The sequence below is a fragment of the Dendrobates tinctorius genome, unplaced genomic scaffold, assembly GCF_039654945.1.
Source record: "Dendrobates tinctorius isolate UK_male_01 unplaced genomic scaffold, ASM3965494v1 ptg000089l, whole genome shotgun sequence".
Taxonomy (NCBI): Eukaryota; Metazoa; Chordata; class Amphibia; order Anura; family Dendrobatidae; genus Dendrobates; species Dendrobates tinctorius.
In genome coordinates this window covers 21,233,783-21,250,312 of record NW_027361757.1, presented here as the reverse complement: position 1 = coordinate 21,250,312, position 16,530 = coordinate 21,233,783, and positions in this window count along the sequence as shown.

Genomic DNA, 16,530 nt, shown 5'->3' with positions numbered 1-16,530 from the left:
AGAACTAACCACAGATCCTCTATTGATGTAGCCTTGTTGTCATGCTTATGGATTCAAACCCTTGATTCTGTGTTCTGAGGTCAGCATCTCTTCCAGATGAGCAACAACAGATACACCTTTTCTTTGGGTGGTTTAGATCTGTTATCTTTGTTTCTGTCAATTTTGGTTACCAGGTGTCTTTCATTTACTGTTTGTCTGTCCTATCACCTGTTGGGTGCAGCTTTAAATACCTTCCCCTACTGGTTATTCCTGCTGGTGATATACTTGGATGATATTTTTAACTACTCAAGTTCTCATGAGGTTCATTGGCAGCATGTTTGAAAGGGGTTTCAGGTTCTTTGTGACCGCCATTTGTTTGCCAAACAAGAAAAATGTCAGTGTGAGATGCAGCAGATTTAGTTTTTGGGTCATTTGGTTTCTGCTGAAGGTCTTCAGATGGATCCTGTTAATGGCCTTGATTGGGTGCAACCTACTAATCGTAAAGATGTACAGAGGTTCTTAGGTTTCACTAATTATTATCATGAGATCATTAAAACTTTTCAGTCATAGTCAAACCTCTTACTGATATGACTAAGAAAGGTGTTGACTTTACCTCTTGGTCTTCTGAGGTTGTTGATGCTTTTGCTGCTCTCCAGTTAGCCTTTTCAAAAGCTTCAGTCCGCAATCAACCAAATTTTGACTTTCCTTTTTTGATTGAGGTAGATGACTCTTCTATAGGCCTGGGTGCTGTTCTTTCACAGAAGAAGGAAGGTTACTTTCATCCTTGTGTGTTTTTATAGTTGAAATTCTCACATGCAGAGTCCAACTATGATATATGCAATCAGGAACTCTTGGCGGTTATGAAAGCTTTAAAAAAATGGAGACATTGGTTGAAGGGGGCTAGACATAAAATAACGGTCTTTACTGATCACAAAAATTTACTGTATGTTGACGCTAAGTGCCTAAATACTAGACAGGCCCAGTGGGCTTTCTTTTTTGCTCGACTTGATTTCTCTGTGGCATATCTCTCTGGCACTAAGAATGTTAAGGCGGATGGCTTATCACATAGTTTTGTTCTGGAGTTAAGGGATAAAAATCCAGTTAAAATGCTTAGGGGTGGTGGTGGTGGGTCCTTTTGGTATCATTCTCAGACAGCGTATTATGAGACTCAGGATGGGGCACTGGAGGGCTTGCCACCCTTCAAGTTTTTGTGCTTTTCTTGCTTCGCATTGATCTTCTTAACAAAGTACATGTCTCAGTGTTGGCTGGACATCCGGGTTCCTCTGCCACCTGGAGAGCTGTTTCCAGGTCCTTTTAGTAGCACAGTGCTTGAAACGATGTGGATAAGTGTATTCTTAAGTATAGGATTTGTGCCAGGTCTACAACATCTCGCCAGGACCTTTCTGGGTTTCTTTTGTCTAATGAGGTTCTTTCTCAACCTAGGACCCACTTGTCAATGGATTTTGTCATGGATTTGCCTAATTGTGGTGGTAATACTGTAAGCTAATTACTGTGGTGGTGTGGGTGGTGATTGACCATTTTAAGAAGATGGTTCACTTGGCTCTGTTACCAAAATTGCCTATGGCTAAGAGTTTAGCTACTTTGTTTATCTCCCATGACATTAAACTACATGGTGTTCATAAAAACATTATTTCTGATAGAGGGGTTCAGTTTGTGGCTAGCTTTTGGTGTAGCTTTTGCTCTAGGTAGAGAATTAAGCTTTCATTATCCTCAGGGTAGCATCCTGAGACTAATGTTCAGATGGAGAGAATGAGCCAGGAATTGGAACAATATTTAAGATGTTTTGTCTCATCTAATCAATAGGATTTGGGTGGATTTTCTTCCTCTGGCTGAGTTCGCACTCAATAACTATACCTCTACCGCTGCCTCACCTTTTTTCTTGTGAGGGTTTTCATCCGGTTTTCTGAGATTTTTATGGTTTTCAGACCAAGAGACCTGCCAACCGCAGTCAAAAAAGGACTCCTGTCTTTCAGGTGGAAAATTTTGTATGGCTATCCTCTAAAAATCTCAGTCTTAGGCTATGTGCACACGTTGTGGAATTGCCGCGGACATTTCGGGGGGAATTCTGCAACTCCCTGCGGCGGGAAATACGCTAGAATTTCGCATGTGTAATTCCCGCGTATTTCCCACCTTTTAACTAGCGTTTTGCAAACGTAATTAGCTTGCAGAATGCTAGCGTTTTCCAAGTGATCTGTAGCATCGCTTGGAAAACTGATTAACAGGTTGGTCACACTCATCAAACATAGTGTTTGACTAGTGTTACCAACTTTTTACTATGAGGCTGCCTCCGCGGCATCAATAGTAAAAAGATATAAAGTTAAAAATAATTAAAAAAAATAAAAAATTGTGTTTTTCTCACCTCCGGCGTCCTGCGCAGGGTCCCTGACCCTCGCGATGCTCCCGGCAAATCCCGTTCCCAGCGATGCCTTGCGACAATGACCTTTCATGACGTAGCGAGACCGCGACTTCATCAAAGGTCATTGTCGCAAGGCATCACTGGCACCAGAAGATGCCAGGAGCACGCTAACGCCTGGGGACGCTGCGCGGGACGCCGCAGGTTGAGAATATCACAATTTTTTATGTTAATTCTATTTTTTACAGGGATATGGTACCCAGAGCCAGGAGGAGAATCTCCTCTCCTCCAGACCCTGGGTACCAGCTACACATGATCCCCTTACTTTGCGCATGGTGAGCATAGCCACATGTGGAAAGTGGAACAATGCTTTCCTATGTGTGCGGAATTCCCGCGATTCCACACAAAGAATGACTATGCTGCGTATTTTTCCGCGATGCGATTTTGCAGAGGAAAAATACGCAGCATTAGCACAGCATGTGCAGAATGCCATTGAATACAATGGCTTGCTTATTTTATGCATTTTTGCAGCATTTTTGCTGAGAAAAAACGCTGCAAAAACACAAAATCCACGGAAATTCCCAACGTGTGCACACAGCCTTAAAGTTCCACCTAGAAAAATTACTCCTAAATTTGTTGGACCGTATAAGAAAATCAGAATCATTAATCCGGTGACAGTGAAGCTTCAACTTCGGTTGCATGAAGGATTAATAATTCCTTCCATGTCTATCTCCTTAGAAAGTTTTAAGGGATGCTGTGTCCTCATGACAGTATTCAGGTAGACTTGGTGGTGGACAAGGAGTATGAGGTGGAACGAGTCTTGAAATCCAGACGTGTCAGAGCAACTTCAGTTTCTCGTTAAGTGAAAGATTTTCTGTCTGGAGGACTATTCCAGGGTGGATGCTAAGGACCTATATGCTGATTGCCTATTGAGGGAGTTCTATCTGCAGTTGGAGATCTTGGAGGTTTCATTGGCTCCCCCTTGAAAGGGGGGTACTGTCATACTTGTGAATTCAAACCCTTGATTCTGTGTTCTGTGGTTGGCATCTCTTTCAGCTGAGCCACAACAGATACACCATTTGATTGGGAGTTTTAGTTCTGTTACATTTGTCTCTGTTGGTTTTGAGTAACAGATATCATTCATTTACTCTGTTTGTCTTCCCTATCACCTGTCAGGTGCAGCTTTAAATACCTTCCCCTACTGGTGTTTCCTGCTGATGACATACTTTGTTGGATTCATTCACTTTCTGTAGTTTGGGTTGGTTGAAGTTGTTTTGTGTGTGATTTCTTTATTCCTTATGGAACTGTTCTCTACAAACCCTAAGAGCTGCTAATGATATTCAGGGTAAGCCACCATCAAGCAGAGGGGCCTTTGCGTTATCTTAGGGTACCAACCTCTGCAGTCAGGCAGGGACAGATCAGGGTCAGAGAAGGGAATTTCCTGTTCTGAATAGGGACCTGTCAAATTCAGGTGTTTGCCACTCTGGTTTATACGTTACTCATATGAATGTGCTTTGGCAGTCATAACACTTGTGCAAATTCTTCTGTATCTTCATGCAATCCCAGACAGACTTGATGATGTTGAGCTCAGGGCTCTGTGGGTACCACATCATCATTTCTCAGATTTCCTGTTCTTCTTTACTCTGAAGATAATTCCTAATGACATTGGCTGAATAATTGGTGTCCTTGTTCTGCTGTGCAATAAATGGTATTGCATGATGGATAATTATTTACCTGTGTTTCTCAACACTGAAGACTCCATTAAATCTATCTACCTAGAAGACAAAAATGGAGGCAGCACACCTGTTAAGGGTGAAAAAGAATGCTATGGGGCGGCACGGTGGCTCAGTGGTTAGCACTGCAGCCCTGCAGAACTGCGGTCCTGGGTTCAAATCCCACCAAGGACAACATCAAGGAGTTTGTATGTTCTCCCCATGTTTGCATGGGTTTCCTCCCACATTCCTAGACATACTGATAGGGAACTTAGATTGCGAGCCCCATCGGGGACAGTGGCAATAATGTGTGTAACGTGCTGTGAAATTAAATATTTAATAGCCCAAAATGGCATTGTTTCGGCTCACACTTTGACCCAAAACGTTGCTGTTTCTCTTTTTTCTTTTTTGTATCTATCTATGTATTTATATATATATATATATATATATATATATATAGTCAGTTACATATATATATATATATATATATATATATATATATATATATATATATATATATATATATATAGATATATACACACAGTGGGGGAAATAAGTATTTGATCCCTTGCTGATTTTGTAAGTTTGCCCACTAACAAAGACATTAACAGTCTGGGGTAGATTAATTTTAACATTGAGAGATAGAATATCAAAAATAAAATCCAGGAAATCACATTGTATAAATTATATACATTTATTTGCATTTTGTAGTGAGAAATGAGTACATGTTCCCCTACCAACCATTAAGAGCTCTGTCTCCTACAGACCAGTTAGACGCTCCTAATCAACTCATTACCTGCATTAAAGACAGCTATCTTACATAGTGACATTTATAAAAGACTCCTGTCCACAGATTCAATTAATGAGTCAGACTCTAACCTCTACAACTTGGGCAAGACCAAAGAGCTTTATAAGGATGTCAGAGACAAGATCATAGACCTACACAAAGCTGGAATGGGCTACAAAACCGTAAATAAGATACTGGGTGAGAAGGAAACAACTGTTGGTGCAAAAGTAAGAAAATGGAAGAAATACAAAATGACTGTCAATTGACATGGATCTGGGACACCATGCAAAATCTCACCTCGTAGGGTATCCTTCATCATGAGGGTGAGAGTTCAGCCTAAAACTACACAGGGGATCTCAAGGCAGCTGGGACCACAGTCACCAAGAAAACCAATGGTAACACATTACACCGTAAAGATTTAAAGAGAAGGTGCTGAGGTCAGATGAGACAAAAATTGAGGTCTTTTGGCATTAACTCAACTTGCCGTGTTTGGAGAAAGAAAAATGCTGCCTATGACCCAAAGAACACCGTCACCACTTTCAAGTATGGAGGTGGAAACATTATGTTTTGAGGATGTTTCTCTGCTATGGGCACAGGACTACTTCACCGCATCAATGGGAGAATAGATTGAGCAAAGTACTGTAAAATCCTGAGTGACAACCTCCTTCCCTCGGCCAGGACATTAAAAATGGATCGGGGCTCGGTCTTCCAGCAAGACAACGACCCAAAACAGGCAGCCAAGGCGACAAAGGAGTGGCTCAAAAAGAAGCACATTAAGGCCATGAAGTGGCCTAGTCAGTCTCCAGACCTTAATCACATAGAAAACTTATGGAGGGAGCTGAAGCTCCGAGTTGCCAAGCGACAGTCTCAAAATCTTAATGATTTAGAGATGATCTGCAAAGAGGAGTGGACCAAAATTCCTCCTGACATGTGTGCAACCCTCATCATCAACTACAAAAAAGTCTGACTACTGTGCTTGCCAGCCAGTATTAAGCCTTGCTTGCCAGATGGATCAAATACTTATTTCTCACTGCAAAATGCAAATAAATTTATATAATTTATACAATGTGATTTTCTGGATTTTATTTTTGATATTCTGTCTCTCAATGTTAAAATTACGCTACCCTTAAAATTATAGACTGCATGTCTTTGTCAGTGGGCAAACTTACAAAATTAGCAAAATTAGCAAGGGATCAAATACTTATTTCCCTCACTGTATATAACAGAAATAAATGAATTGGAGTATAAGTGTAGGAGCATGTTCACACTCGCCATTAAACAGACAAATCCTAAGATACAAACAAAATGAACATACACCCTGCTGTAAGAAAGTAGAAAGCAATTGTGCCTATAGTTAACATAAGTTACTTAGTAAACATTGTTTTTGATTAAAAAAAAAGGTATACCCAATCAGGACGGTCCTAACCTCTACTAATAAATACCTTATCATATTTATACTGTATGTATATATACACATAAATACTTTGTACCCACCAAACCATCAGAAAACAGCAGATGCTGAGATCAAACAGAAAACAGATTGTTTCATTATTAAAATTAACTAGAAAACTAGACAAAAATGATACATGTGAGAAGCATTCTAGAGATGGTACAAAATTATTTTTGCTGAATGATCATTTTTCTTTATAAAGCTTAGTAGTGTTTCTGGATAAATCCTAAAAAATATTCAGTAATTAGCAATATCTCCACGAAGAAGGTTGTCATAGTAATCCTAGCAGGTGTATGTACTGTGGCTTCACAGTGTATAACAAGGTCTAGATAATTTCAGATATTTTCTCCTTGTAAACAAATGACTCATAAGTGTTCTCATAAAACACATAAATGCCATTTAAGAAATATTGTAACTAATTGTTTGTCATATTTATAACAAAATGTTTACTAACCAGGTCCCTACTGTAATCTTTTTCCTTTTCTAAAATCTAGAAGCCATAATTAAAGTGAACCTGACAGCTGACACATGCTGCTCGATCCACAGGCAACATTTATCAGACACTGACTGTAATATCTCAGTCAGGTATGTTTTGATTTATGTTTTAAATGCCGTCGGAGACCAAGACCACGCTGTAGACTTGTCAGACAGTCGGGTCCCTGGTAACTTCTCCCGTCCCACTGCCCTGGATAAACAGATTTCTGGCTACGTGTGTGTGTATAAGTTAGGGTGTGTTCACACTGAATATTTGGATCAGAAACTGAATCCTTCTCAAATAATCATAACTTGGTCCTGGTGATGTATTAATGTATTTGTCATGAAAATACTAATATCACAGGGGTGCTTATTTTAGTTATCCCACCGCTGCCACCAATACATCACCAACTGCAGGGATTTATGTATATCCTGCTTTCCAGTTCCTGTTTGGAACTCGCAGCTCTCCGGAGCCCCCCCTTACCCTCAAGTCAGTCAGGGAACTGCACCTAGGATAAGTAATTTCCGGATGGGCCGCCTAGACGTGTCCTGGCTGTTAGGCAAGCTGCAGTGAGGGAAGTATAACTACTCCCAGTCTCAGCAAGACAATACTCTAATAAAACCCGTTCCATCACTGCCAGCTTTACCCAACAAGCCCAGAACAAACTTCGCTTCCACCAGCTCAGATTCTTAATTAATCACAGGTCTGTAGCAAACCCAAAATAGTAACATAATTCACTTCGGAGGTCATGCAGATACGTTATAGAGCAAGGAGAAATGAACTAGTAATTTTATGTATTTTACTCCAAAAGGTAGGCAGTGTTTACAAAAGGTATAAAAGATATTACAAAGGGAGACAATTGAAATATGTACAGGACAATTACAAAATATCAGGGACTAAACGTAGAGAAGCACTTACATTTGCTTACATCATTTCAGGCAGTCCATGCGGTCAGTGGAGGGGCGATACATCACAGTGCATAACAGAAGCCTTTCTGCGGCAGTATCCCAGGGCAAAAGCCGCTGGGAACTGAGCTCCCACTAACTTATACCCTATGGTCGTGACATCACTGAAGGGGTTGAGTTATGGAAGCTCTCCTCTTTTTTACAAAGGTTGAAACTTTGCTGAAAACTCGTAAGTATCATATCTCGGAGAGGGAACCTCGTATAGTGACGAACAAAGTATCATCTTACTCAGCATGACGCTGGAGTTCATTTAAGTCCAAACTCAAAGTGCTTGCATGAATTGGCTAAGTAGGAATCCATTTCTTGGATTCTACTGACGCTGGAGTCTAAAAAACTACAGGGTGGTTAGCTCTATCGAAGCACATCCCAAATATGTAACTTTCTTACTTGTAACACCAACTGGGGTCAACATATGCCCTAATAGTTAGATCTTACATCAACTCTATCTTAGACACAGAGCACATGTTTTTTACACAAAAAACTGACCTCTGCTAATTAACACATTCCTGAGGGAGGGGCAGGAGGGGTTTTGGATTACATGCAGGCAGAGGGAGAGAAAGAGCTGCAGCTGCTGACATGGGGAGAAGGAGGGGGGTTGAAAACCCAGAGTGTGTCTTGCACAGACCTACTGGATGTGTCACGGGGCAGTAGGAATGTCACAGGGCAGTAGTGGGGAAACAGGAGATGTGGAACCTGAGCCCCTGAACTGTCCCTCAGGCTAAGGGGGTGCCCTGACTTTCCTTAGCTTGGGGGTACATTTGATGGTAGTGAGGCCCAAGTCCCCGACCTGTCCCTATTTCCTGTTTAGCTCTGAGCTAAACTCCCAACCCCCTCCCAAGGAGGTGAGGCAAAGTGAACTGCACCAATAACATGAAAGGAAATATAAAACAGACACCATGGACTTAAAGCAACTAAAAACCAAAACTTAGCTTTATCTGCTGCCAATGCTCCCAGCGGCAGAGTAAGGCACCAGATCAGCATCCAGCAGAATCACCACTGCTCCAGATAAGCTGAACCCCCTCTGCACCAGGAGGTCCAGTCTTCACCAAGTTTGGTTAGCAAATGACCAGTATTACCAACCGTGATCTGCAGCACCAGGTGGCCTTATAAAGGGAAGTGGGAGTAGTCACCACCTGCTGACCAACTAAACATGTAGTAACACCAGCAGCCACTGGGGGGGAAAACCCAAGCAGCAGACTAACTAAACTTGTAGTAACACCAGCGGCCACCAGGGCAAAAACCCATATTAACCCCCGAGGGCCAGAAAGGAAAAAGGTTTATATGAGAGTCCAGACTCTGACACAGATCCAAAAATGGATCATGACAGTATGTGTGTGAATGAAAAGCCATGGAATGTTCTAGAAAGGTACTTTGATAATGAGCCTATTCGTCGTATCATTACAGTATTGATAGTGATTCTAGTGATGTATTCATGTAAGTACTCCTTAAAAAAATTGACAGCTCTTGGGATTAGTTCAGTATGACAATGTGGCCCTGGGACATAAAATGTTGTGCATCCTTGTGTCATGGCTGCAATTTGTAGACCTTCACAGTGCCACCCTACTCACCGTAAACATCATGCGGCACCTACTCGAGTCAGGTTGGTTCACTGAGGCTTTTTCCTGCAGAACGCTTCCACAGGGCTGATACAGCATGGTGTTCCCTTGTAACCTTAGGGGGAGTGGCTGATCTCTGCAGGAATACAACTCTCCTGAGTCCTGCAGAGATTTGGCTCACTGGCCTATCCCACGCAAGCAGAATGAATATAAGACAACTTCTCCATTCACCCCTTGCTTTAACATTTGGTTCCTAACCGTTTGTTGTCATGCATGCCTATCTCTGTATTCCACTTTCCGTTAAGACCCGGCTTGTTTTCCCATCATTCTTGACCTCTCTACTCCTTACCTCTGCTATATCTACTGACTCTGCTGCCTGCATCGATCTCGGATCAGGTGACTGTGCATTTTCTTTGCCCCTCTGCACTGCGTAAGTGAGCCTCTCCAGTCAGCTGCTGCTGTCCCTGGGAGTGTCCTGAAGTGCTACCTGGCAACTACCTGCTGTCAAGACTAACCTCCCCACCAGAGGCTCTAGAGAACACCAGGTAGTCACTTAGTTACATCCTTCCATGGTAAGAAGTACACAACTGACTGTAGCTCACTGTTTATCAAGCCTTTACAAAATTCCTGCATTGAATCGGGAACATAGTTTTCTTGCACTATCTCATTGATACCAGATGTTTATACAACCCATATAGCTTTGAGCAGTCTTTAGTTGTAGCTCAAAGAAAAGACTATGAGAATCTAAATATTTTTAGATAGTTGGAATTTCATAGTCTATTTTCTAACCATTGTTTTTTATTACACTTTCTACAAAACTTTAGAAACAAATGTTTTTTTCAGTATATTTGTAACAAATTGACTCATGTTTTACAGATATTAATGATCAGGAAGATGGGGGACAAATTACTATAGCTGAAGTGTAACTTTTCAGAGAGGAACGGTAAAGTGAAATTCTCTAATGGTATTGATGTTACTGTACTAAATAAATACTTACTGGGAAAGCAATGTTTTATGTCTCTGAAGCATTGAAAATATGGTCTTGGAATAAATTTTGCTTTAAATATATCTGTCGTTATAGACTAATAACAGAGAAAATGTAAGGAGGTTGATTACAATTTTGCATATGAAATAAAAGTAATGTATTCCAGCCTTTCATACATTATTTTGATAAATGTCAGCCCTATTTCTTTTTACAACATCCCATAGTTTCCTTTTTAATCCATGCTATTTAAAAGCAATTATGTTATTTAAAATGAACTAGTAAATTGTCATTTTATGAATTACACTCAGTTTCTTCCCCACAGTCGATATGAAAATACAAATTTTAAATATTGTTTTAGAGATGAGTGAATAGCTTTGGAAAAGTCCTTATCCGAATAGCTATAGCACTTAACGAATAGCTGCATCCGGAACCCAGATATCTGGAGCGCTCCCGGTGATCAGCTGTTTGACGCTGCAGCTCCATGTATTGCGGCTGTGGGACAATCACAACACATGCATAGAGAGCCGGGTGGTTGGACTATGCTGCATTTATGTAAAAAAAAACTCCAATGATCGAATTAGCAATTAAGAATGAAAAATGCCTTCTTTGAATAGAGCTAAAAATATGTATGTCACTTTGGCCATGCTAAAAATGTTTAAAAATAAGTCCTGAATAACAAGAAAAAAAATTAGGGTTTTTGTCTGAAATTGCTCTATGTAAATTACTGTTGTATGATGTACAAATTTGAACTAAGAAGGACACATTCCCTTCTCTTGAATTTACTTCTCTGTTTGACTAAAAAAATGGATCTAAAACTGCATAGAATCATAGAATTGTAGAGTTGGAAGGGACCTCCTGGGCCATCTGGTCCAACCCCCTGCTCAAAGCAGGATTCGCTAAATCATCCCAGTCAGATGTCTGTCCAGCCTCTGTTTGAAGACTTCCATTGAAGGAGAACTCACCACTTCTCGTGGCAGCCTGTTCCACTCATTGATCACTCTGTCAAAAAGTTTTTTCTAATATCTAATCTGTGTCTCCTCCCATTCAGTTTCATCCCATTGCTTCTAGTCTTTCCTTGTGCAAATGAGAATAAAGTTGATCCTTCTACAATGTGACAGCCCTTTAGATATTTGTAGACAGCTATTAAGTCTCCTCTCAGTCTTCTCTTTTGCAAACTAAACAATCCCAATTCCTGCAACCTTTCCTCATAAGACAGAGTTTGCAGACCGGTCACCATTCTGGTTGCCCTTTTCTGAACTTGCTCCAGTTTGTTGATGTCTTTTTTAAAATGTGGTGCCCAAAACTGGACACAATATTCCAGATGAGGTCTGACCAAAGAGGAGTAGAGGGAAATAATGACTTCACGTGATCTAGACTGTATGCTTCTGTTAATACATCCTAGAATTGCATTTGCCTTTTTTGCTGCTGCATCACACTGTTGACTCATATTCAGTCTGTGATCTATTAGTATACCCAAGTCTTTTTCACATGTGCTGTTGCTTAGGCCTATTCCTCCCATTCTGTATATGCTCTTTTCATTTTTATTGCCCAGATGTAGTACTTTGCATTTTTCCCTGTTAAAAACCATTCTGTTAGTTGCTGCCCACTTCTCCAGTTTATTTATATCTTTTTGAATCCTCTCTCTCTCTTCTCTAGTATTAGCTATCCCTCCTAGCTTTGTGTCATCAGCAAATTTAATCAGTTTACCCTCAATTCCTTCATCTAAATCGTTGATAAAGATGTTGAACAATACAGGGCCCAGGACAGAGCCCTGTGGTACCCCACTTGAGACATTCTTCCAACTGAATGTGCAGCCATTTACGACCACTCTTTGGGTCCGATCACTAAGCCAGTTATGAATCCACCTAACAGTTGCCTTGTCCATTCAATACTTAGTCATTTTTTCAATAAGGATTGTATGAGATACTTTGTCAAATGCTTTGCTGAAGTCAAGATATACTATATCTACAGCATTTCCTTGATCCACCCTATCAGTGATTCCGTCATAGAAGGAAATTAAGTTAGTCTGACATGACTTATTAGTTACAAACCCATGCTGACTGTTTAATCACTTCATTCTTATCCAGGTACTGACATACATGTTGTTTAATAATTTGTTCAAAGATCTTTCCTGGTATAGAAGTCAGACTCACCGGCCTATAATTGCCTGGGTCCACCTTCTTCCCCTTTTTGAAGATAGGAACAACATTTGCTCTTCTCCAGTCTTCTGGGACTTCTCCTGTTCTCCAAGAATTTTCAAAGATTATGGAGAGGGGTTCAAAAATTTCTTCTGCTATCTCCTTCAGTACTCTGGGGTGTAATTCATCTGGACCTGGAGACTTGAATTAATTTAGGTTAGCTAAGTGTTTTCTCACTATCTTTCTGTTTATAGATATCCTGGATTCTTCTATTCCCTTAATAGGACAGTGAAGAACAGTTGATGTTACATTTCCTTTCTGAGAGAAAACAGATGCAAAATAGGAATTTAAAAGTTCGGCGTTCTCAACATCCTGTCTTACCATTTCATCATTTTCATCCTGTAAAAATCCTATAGCATCTTTGACTTTTCTTTTACTTTTGACATATCCCCAAAATCCTTTATTATTGCTTTTGACATCTCTTGCAAGCCTCAATTCATTGTCAGCTTTAGATAATCTGATTTGTGCCCTGCAGGTTCTGCAGACAGCATTATATTCTTCTTTAGATATGCCTCCCTCTTTCCATTTTATAAACATTTTTTTCTTCCTTTTTAGCATGTGCTTAAGTTCTTTGTTCATCCATCCTGGCTTCCTTAAATGCTTCCTATTCTTCCCTCTTATCGGAATTGTTAACAATTGTGCTTTGAGAATTTCATTTTTCAAGATTTCCCATCCTTCCTGGACATTTTTGTCTTTAAGGATATCCAGCCATTGGATCCCTCCAATTCTCTTTCTGAATCCCTTAAAATCTGCCTTTCTGAAATCTAACCTTGACGTCTGAGTCTTCACAGGTCTTCCTCCTCTAGTTATCCAAAATTCTAAAATAGCATGGTCGCTACCTCCTAGGGTCCCAGCCACTTTTACCTCCTCAACCATTTCCTCCCTGTTTATAAGGATTAGATCCAAGGTAGCAGTTCCCCTTGTTTTCTCCCCTACCTTTTGGAAGATAAAGTTGTCAGCAAGAGAGGATAAGAATTTCCTTGACCTGTTAGTTTTGCCTGAGAGAGATTCCCAACAAATGTCTGGATAGTTGAAATCTCCCATGACCACTATGTCATATTTTTTGGAGAACTTGGCCATTTGATGCATAAAGAGTTCATCCATATCTTCAGTTTGCACAGGTGGCCTGTAGTAAATGCCTTCAATGGTGTCCTTTCCATTGTTCTGTCCTTGTATTCTTACCCAAACAGTTTCCACAGAACTCCCAGTCTCTGAAGCTTCAATCTCTGTGCAGATATACGCGTTTCTAACATACAATGCGACACCTCCTCCTCGTTTATCAAGTCTGTATCTTGCAATAAGTTGTATCCTTCTAACCTTGTATTCCAATCATGTGTATTGTCCCACCAAGTTTCAGTGATTCCAATGACATCATATTTCTTTTCCTGTGTTAGTAGTTCCAATTCTCCTTGTTTGTTGCCCATGCTTTGTGCATTAGTATAGAAACATTTTAGTTTGTGATTGGTTTCTCTTTCTCCATTGGTTTCTCTTTCTCCAATATTTTTATTAATTAGATTCTTTTGTCTTTGTTCTTCCTTTCCACTTCTAATAGCAGAGTTCTCAATAGCATTTGTCAGGTGTATGGCTTTTTCTGTTTTTTTGCTTCCCTTACCATGTTGTTCTAGTTTAAAGCTCTCCTTACAAGTGTAGCAAGGCGACTTCCAAATACATGTTTTCCAGTCTTTGTAAGGTGCACCCCATCTCTAGCAAGTAGTCCATCGTAAAGGTAATTCACTCCGTGATCCAGAAATCCAAATCGTTGCTGACGGCACCATCGACGTAGCCAGTTGTTCACCTGCAGAATCTTATTCCACCTCCTAGTTCCATGGCCATCCACTGGGAGGATGGAAGAGAAGACCACCTGCGCTCCCAGTTCTTTCACTTTCTTGCCTAAGTCTTCAAAGTCTCTGCAGATGGTTTCCAGGTCGTTTCTTGCACTGTCATTTGTTCCCACATGTAGTAGCAGGAATAGGTAGTCATCTTTAGGTCTGAAGAGTCCTGATATCCTGTCAGACACATCTTTAATTTTTGCACCTGGAAGACAGCACATTTCTCTTGAAGTTATATCCGGTCTGCAGATAGCGGCTTCTGTTCCTCTCAACAGGGAATCCCCCATGACAACCATTCTCCGTTTCTTCTTCACAACATTTTTCTTTCTCCATCCAGGAGGACTCTGAAGGCGTACAAGGTTGCTGTTTGTGGGCAAAGTCTTATCCTGATGTATTTCTTCATCGTTTTCCTGCGTGAGAGCCTGGTACTGGTTCCTGAGAAGTATGGGTGCTGACTGCCTCCTGATCCTCCTGCTTCTCTGGGTCACATGTCTCCATTCCTCTGTTTCTTCAGGTGTACTTCGAATTTCTTCTCTTTCTGTAACATGAAGAGATAATTCTGCTCTGTCTAAGAACTCTTCACCTTCCTTAATGATCTTCAACGTAGCTAACCTCTCTTCGAGACTTTGCAACTTTTCCTCCAACAGGGACACAAGCTTACATTTGTGGCATGTGAAGTTTGGCTTTTCCACTGGTAAGTCTGTGAACATGTAGCAAGAAATGCAGCTCACCAAATGGCTCCTGGCCTCTTCCATATTGAGATTTCTTAAAGACGATGAAAGATGAGCCAAAAATCGGTTTTCCGATTTCCTCTTTTCAGCTGCAACGGCCAAAACCCAGTGATCGTTGAGCTTGCGGAGACTCTTCACTTATCCCAGAAGGCACTGGGAATATGCAAATGATCTCCTCAAGACTCTTCCCCTGGTGATTCTAGCTTTAAACATAGTTGAAAATATGTCCTTTTTGATTTCTTGTGTTAATATCCCAGGTGTTAGAGCATTGTGAACACTGTTTCGGCTTCATTCACATGGCATTTGGTACATGTATAGATGCTTGTGTAAGAAGGTCAGGGCCTAGCCCTGTAAATATTTGGTACCACTGTTTGCTTGTACATGATTGACATATTTGAATTTCTCGTATTTATGTATCTGTGCATTATGTGTAAGCTGTATATGCGTGTTTATTGCCATATTGTAATGTACAGTGCTGTGCAAATTAATTGGGACAAAGCATTTTTTAAGTAAAATCGTAAGTTGGTTACCAGTCAGTGATTCAAACCAGTTTTAACTGCTTTGAACAGGCACTCACACCTGTTCAAAGCAGTTAAACCTGGTTTGAATCACTGACGACTGTTAACCAACTTACGATTTTACTTAAAAAAAATGTTTTTTCCCAATTAATCTGCACAGCACTGTATAGGTTAGGGACAGTGCAGTTAGTAAAAAGGACACTAAATGGGGGCTCTGAGTACACCTCATAATAGAGCACAGTTGTAGGACACTTTAGTTGTAGGAAACTTTAGAGGTTAATAATGGGAGTGGTAGCTGGGAACTGGAGAGATTTTCCCGGTTATAGTCAGTCGGGGGTAGACCCCTGGTGTGGCTCAGACAGTCCTGTTCCTGATCTGTGAAGCTGCCACACAAATGTGTGAAGTTGAGTATGGTGTCTTCAGCAACTTGATAAAGAAGCCAGTGGAAGAGTCAATGCAGAAGTGTCAGCCAAAGTCTGGGTTCTGATGAAGTAGTCAAGTGGACCACCAGCGAGTGCATGGGCAGGATAAGCAAAAGGGGATGGACGACCTAGTAGATAATTCTGAGTCTGGACTGAAGACGGTTCCAGGGAGATAGATTGAAGTGCCGTTTTCACAGGGATCCTTGTTCCACTGTTACTTTGTGGTCCATTCTGGTTTAGCGGAATAAACTAGAGGAAGCTGAAGAAGATGTGGTACCGTGTCAAGTGTGCTAATGGTGTATTGGATGTGCTGTGTCCTGAGGAAAATAAATCTTTATTGTTTGAAGATATCCTGGACTCTGCCTCTAGTCCTTTGAACCCAGGAATAATGTGGAACGCACCAGGGATGAAGCAGCTGCCAGCACAGTGAGTAGGGGATGTGGTGATGTGTCTACACCCCGGCCGTATTATTACACTTGCATTTTTTGCTGATTTTGTTACCTACATCTTACTTTGACAGGTTGTAAAAAATATTGTAAAAAAAAAAAA